Source organism: Peromyscus eremicus, unplaced genomic scaffold (genome assembly GCF_949786415.1).
Source record: "Peromyscus eremicus unplaced genomic scaffold, PerEre_H2_v1 PerEre#2#chr22_unloc_1, whole genome shotgun sequence".
Taxonomy (NCBI): Eukaryota; Metazoa; Chordata; class Mammalia; order Rodentia; family Cricetidae; genus Peromyscus; species Peromyscus eremicus.
In genome coordinates this window covers 9,175,200-9,181,199 of record NW_026734286.1, presented here as the reverse complement: position 1 = coordinate 9,181,199, position 6,000 = coordinate 9,175,200, and the positions used below count along the sequence as shown (strand labels likewise).

Genomic DNA, 6,000 nt, shown 5'->3' with positions numbered 1-6,000 from the left:
TCACCAGCCTGCAATGGTGTCCCAGCCTAAAAAGCAGGCATGTCCTCTGTGTGTTCTTTCCTTTTCCGCATTCTCTCCTTCTGTACTCCCCCCTCCTCATGGTCCCCCCCCCTCTCTCTCTCAATAAAGCTCTAGAAAGGTAACCATGGCTCCTGACTGTTCCATCACCAATACATCCAGCACTCTCCTCCATCGGCATGGCTCCTGCAACGAGCACCACAGCTCAATCAACATAGACACTGAAAGCAACAATTAATAAATGGGACCTCCTGAAACTGAGAAGCTTCTGTAAGGCAAAGGACATAGGCAATAAGACAAAAGGCAGCCTACAGAATGGGAAAAGATCTTTACCAACCCCACATCTGACAGAGAGCTGATCTCCAAAATATGTAAAGAACTCAAGAAACTACACAGCAAAATATCAAATAATCCAATTTAAAAATGGGCTACAGAGTTAAACAGAGATTTTAAACAGAAGTATCTCAAATGGCTGAAAGATATTGTGGTTGCTTGCACAATACCTGTACAACATCAATCCAGTCAAAATTCCAGCATATATGGAAGAGAGGCTCATGGCCTCATCCCTAGCTGAAAAGCCTAGCATCTGAAGGCTGCTGACATGGGAAGTCGACATTTTTCAGGAAATTGGCACCCGGTAGGTGCCTATGATCCAGTGGAACATCCTAAATTAATGCACCCAAGGATAGCATTGATTGGACAGAGTGGGCTATGAAAAGAGGACATGAAGTTTTGTAGGGGTAGTTCTGGGAAGGATTGGAAGGGGAGTAGAGAGTGGTTATGTTCAAAATATATTGAATAAATATACAAAATTCTTGAAGAATGAACTTTTATAAATCTTTAAAAAAATAGTAGCTGGAGAGATGGTTCAAAAGCTCAGAGCACTGTCTGCTCTTCCAGAGGACTCAGGTTCACATTCTGGTACCCACATGGCAGCTCAAAACCATCTGTAACTCTAGGCCCAGAGTACCTGGTACCCTTCTGGCTTCCACAGGCACTGCACACGTATGGTGCACAGGGAAAACACTCTCACACTTAAAAGAAAAATAAATCTTTTTATGAATTAAACTTAGCAATGTAAAGCATTAAAAAGAATACCTATACTTGGATTTTTTTCCCCTATTGGGGAAAAAAAAAACATGTTCAAGTTAGGTTTCATCTAACGTAGAAAAAAAAAGTTAATTTTGTCTTTCTTGGACAAAGAAGACACAGACTTTAACTGAAATCATGTTTTTCTATGAGTGGCTTGATAATGTCTCCCAAAATGTTCTTGTTGGAACCCTGACTTCTCGGTGAAGCTGTACTGGGGAATGGAGCCTGGTGAAAGCTGTTTCAGTGATGAAAGTAGAAACTCACAAATAGAATCATGCCTTCCTTGTGGGCTGGTTTTCATGTTTGAGGGCCTTGTGGGTGCACTCTCCCCCCTCCTGGCTTCTATCATGTTATGAACCAGCACAAAACTCTCATCTAATTAGATGGAACTGCCTGGCATGAGACTCCCACTTCCAGAACCAGTAGTTTATACAAACTCGCTTACTTTATATATTATCTAGTCCTAATTATTGTCATAGCAATAGGAAAAAAGCTATTTCACTGTTTGTTTGAGTTTTCCCTAAGCTTTTGAGGTTCACCTAGGTGCAGGAAAGTAATTCTTAATTCAATGTCCATCTTTGATTTGCAAAGAAATACAGAATCCACTGAGGGAACATGGAGTTATAAATGGGTCTTAGGAATCAATGGTTGGTGATCCTGTGATCCAGAAACCGATCCTGTGGGAAACTGCTTCATTGCCAACCTTGCTGTGCAGTAAAGAGGTTAATTTCAGTGACAAAGAGTGTTCAAAGCCTGTAAAACCCAAGTAAAGGACTGGTCTTTGCTTACCTCTTGAGCTATGACCTCTATTCTACTTGCCTCCAATGGTTAACTTGACACAGCCTAGACTCACCTAAGAGAGTCTCAATTGAGGGATTGCCCAGATGAGATTAGCCTGCTGGAATTTGGGAGAAGGGAGTTGTGGTAATTTGAATGAGAATAGTTCCCACTATCTCATTGGTTTGAATACTTGCTCACCAGGGAATGGCACTATTTGAAAGGATTAAGAAGTGTGGCCTTCTGGGAAGAAGTGTGTCACTGGGGGTTTCAAGGATGCAAGCCCCTCTCTCTCTCTTCCTGTTGTCTGCAGATCTAGATCTAGAGCTCTCAGCTCCTTCTCCAATCCCATGTCTGCCTGCATGCCACCATGCTCCCTGCTATGATGAAAATGGACCAAACCTCTGAGACAGTAAGCAAGCCCCAATTAAATGCTTTCTTTTATAAGAGTTGCCATGATTACGGTGTCTCTTCCAAGAAATAGAACACTGACAAAGACAGATGTCTTATTAATTGATGTAGGAGGGCCCAGCCCACTGTGATCAGTACCATCTCTAGACAACAGTTGACCCTGAACTATGTAAGAAACCAGTTGAGTACATGTCTGCCTGCCAGCCAGCTAGCAAACAGAATCTTCCATGGTTCCTGCTGTGTTCCTTTGGCTGCAAATTGAACTCCTTGGTTGGAGATAATGCTGAGTGGAATAGAAGCAGGCTTGCCTTCAAGTCCCTGCCATGACTTCACCCAGTGATGGAGTATGACCAGGAATTTTACATCAAATAAATGCTTTTCCTCTCTAAGCTGCTTTTTCCCCCCCTCTAAGTTGCTTTTTGCCAAAATGTTTTCACCACAGCTACAGAAATGAAAGTAGAACACATCTGATCTTTGGAATAATCTTCCTGATAAAAGTGTCAAGTGGAACAGGAGGCTCTGGCCATAGCCAAGGGTGTATGCTGAGCATGCAGTTAATGCCTTCTGGTATGTGCTTGGTGCCCTGGATCACAGTGCACTGGACTGTCTGTTTCAGAGACTGAAAAATGGTGAGTCAGTCAGTGTTCCATGCCTGTGTGACATGGGCTGGGGATTCAGGTGACCTTCTTAATGGTTTTTAGTCTTAATCATCGACTTGGTAGTTTAGAACCACCTAGAAGTAAATCTCAATGAGAAATTGTTGAGCTAGGGTTTTCCTGTGGACATGTGAGTCATTTTCATTGAGTTATTTGAGATAAGAAGATCAACCCCAAATGTGGATCATACAGTTCTATGGGCTGGACCTTAAACTTGATGAAATGCAAGGAGCAAGCTGAGCACTAGTGAGTGTATATTCATTCTCTCAGCTCTTGTCTGTGGATGTGACAGCTGCTTCAACTTCCTAACACCTTGACTTCCCTGCAATGATGGACTCTATCCAAGAGCTAAGAGCCAAATAAATCCTTTGCCCTCATGTTGCTTTTGTCTGGGTGTTCTGCCACAACAGAAAAGGGAACTAAGACATCAGTGCACCATGCATGTTGCCACATATTGCTGTGGGAAGAAGCCACTGGTTTACATGACTTCACTGGAAACACACATCTGGTCTAGCACAGCCCACTCCCAACGAGTTGTGCCTTTGTTCATTTCAATCAGTGCCCGTCACATAATGAACCATATCTGAGAGGAGAATGGCTTTCTGGAGTTTTGTGAGTCTTATTAAGAATCATTAAATCTGAAGGTGGTTTTTGGGACCTCAACACAAAAGCCACAGATCACTTAATCACAAGAAATAATAGGTATTTTTCTTTACCCTTGTCAGTTCCACCACTCCTGGAGAACACAAAGAATGTGAGTTGAGCCTGGTGGTGGTGGTGGTGGCTCACGCCTTTAATCCCAACACTCAGGAGGCAGAGCCAGGCAGATCTCTGTGAGTTCAAGGCCAGCCTGGTCTACAGAGCGAGATCCAGGACAGGCACCAGAACTACACAGAGAAACCCTGTCTTGAAAAATCAACAACAACAACAATAACAACAACAAAAAGAATGTGTGTTGATCTTTCTTATTGAATTTGAAGATTTCCTTTTCCCTAATTCCAAATCATCATACCATCCTTCAAGTTCTCACCATACTCAGAAATGGACAGAGAGAGAGACCTTTGTGATGACAGTCTTTGTCAACTTGACTGGACCGAAACAAGTGCCTAGAAAATTTATACAGCACACCTCTGTGTGTCTGTGAGGGCATTTCCAGAGAAAATTCCATCATGAGAGCCCTGACCTAATGAATGCATCAGTCCCTTGATGGTTCCTAGTATGACGGCTGTATTGGAAAGTGGTCAAAAGGAGGAGGCAGGGGATAGATGAAGGAAGGTAGTCACAGGTAGGGTGTGTCTTGGAGAGCTGTGTCCCGCCCTGGTAACTTCCCATTTCTCATGTCTCTGTTTACTGACCACCATGAAGTGAGCTGCTCTGCTCTACCATGCCTTCCCACTATAGAGAACTAAAGCCCTTTAGAACCATAGCCCAAATAAATCTTCCCTCCCTTAGGTTGTTCTTGTATTTGAAGCACACAAATGCAACAGTGATGAATACACCTTGGAGACCTTTCATTCCTTCTCTTTTATCTCAGCAGCCCCCAGAGAAGCCACACAAAACATGTATGTTCAGCCCACAGTCAATTAGGCAACAAATTGTCCCCAGGATTCCCCTCCCAGTTCCTTCCTGCCTCCCTGGGCAGAGCTGGAAGCTTTTCAGATGACACTCTCATTACCTCCCAGACCCTTACCTCCCAGGAGGCAGGGGATAGTTGAAGGAAGTAGTCACAGGTAGGATATGTCTTGGAGAGCCACTTTCCAATACAGCTGTCATAGTAGAAACCATCAAGGGACTGATGCATTCATTAAGTCAGGGCCCTTGATGCCCCCTTTTCTTGTGGCATGAGTGATTTGTAGGGCTTCCCCAGGCTGAGAAGGGTCAGCTCAGCTTCCTGCAGCTCCAGTTCCCTTGGGACAAATGTTCAGTGATGGCCACTCCAATTGAAGCTCCCAGTACATTGGTCATAGTATGCAGCAGGTCACTGGTGGAGGATAGACAGATTAATGGGAGGGGGTGAAAGACTTCTTCAAGAACCCAGGCTAGACTAGAAGGACTTCCAGGCTAATTCACAACCACATGACCTTGAACAGGACCTGCTTTTCCTCAGATTTCCTTCCTAACACCATCATCCCTTAAATCCTCAGATCTATTCTTTAATTTGTGACTCTTGTTTCTAAATATGACTAACCTAAAAATGATTAGATATGAGAGTCTGATGCAGATGGTTAGAGATTAGGATCTGATATAGACTGTTAGACATTCAGATCTAATCCAGACTGTTATACATGAGTATCTACTGCGGAGTATTAAACATGAGCATCTGATGTACAGTATTAAACATGAGCCTCTGATGCAGAGTATTAAACATGAGCATCTGATGCAGAGTATTAAACATGAGCATCTAATGTGGAGTATTAAACATGAGCATCTGATGTAGAGTATTAAACATGAGCATCTGATGCAGCATATTAAACATGAGCATCTGATGCAGAGTATTAAATATGAGCATCTGATGCAGAGTATTAAACATGAGCATCTGAGGCAGAGTATTAAACATGAGCATCTGAGGCAGAGTATTAAGCATGAACATCTGGCGTAGACTTGTTAGGTACAAGTATCTGGTGCAGACTATAAGATATGAATGTTTGATACAGACTGTTTGACATGAGTCTACGTAGGTGTGGGCAGGCTGAGGATTGTTCAAATGGAACTTTAGTCCTTCTGTACAAGTGGGACTTGATCTTGCTCACAGCACCCACTTTGGAATGAAAATCAGCATTTTATTTAAATTCCATGTTATAAGAAAAGAAATGAGAGAGGGAAGGGATGGTGAAAGAAGGTAGTGATGTAGGAAGTATAAAGAGAAAGAAAGAAAGAGGGGGAGAAAAAAAGAAGGAAAAAAGAAAGAGGGATTGAGAGGAAGAGAGGGAGGGAAGGGAGGGAGGGAAGGAGGGAAGGAAAGAAAGGAGAGAGGGAGGGAGGGAAGGAGGAAATGAGACAGGTGGAGAAAAAGGAGGGAGAATGGAGGAGAAGAAAACGACAGAGG

General features: G+C 43.1%; 1 pseudogene; it reads right to left on the bottom strand.

Moving 5' to 3' along the window:
• Positions 1–4,663: 4,663 nt before the first annotated feature.
• LOC131900449 (excitatory amino acid transporter 4-like) overlaps positions 4,664–6,000 on the bottom strand; it is a 419,569-nt pseudogene continuing 418,232 nt past the window's right edge.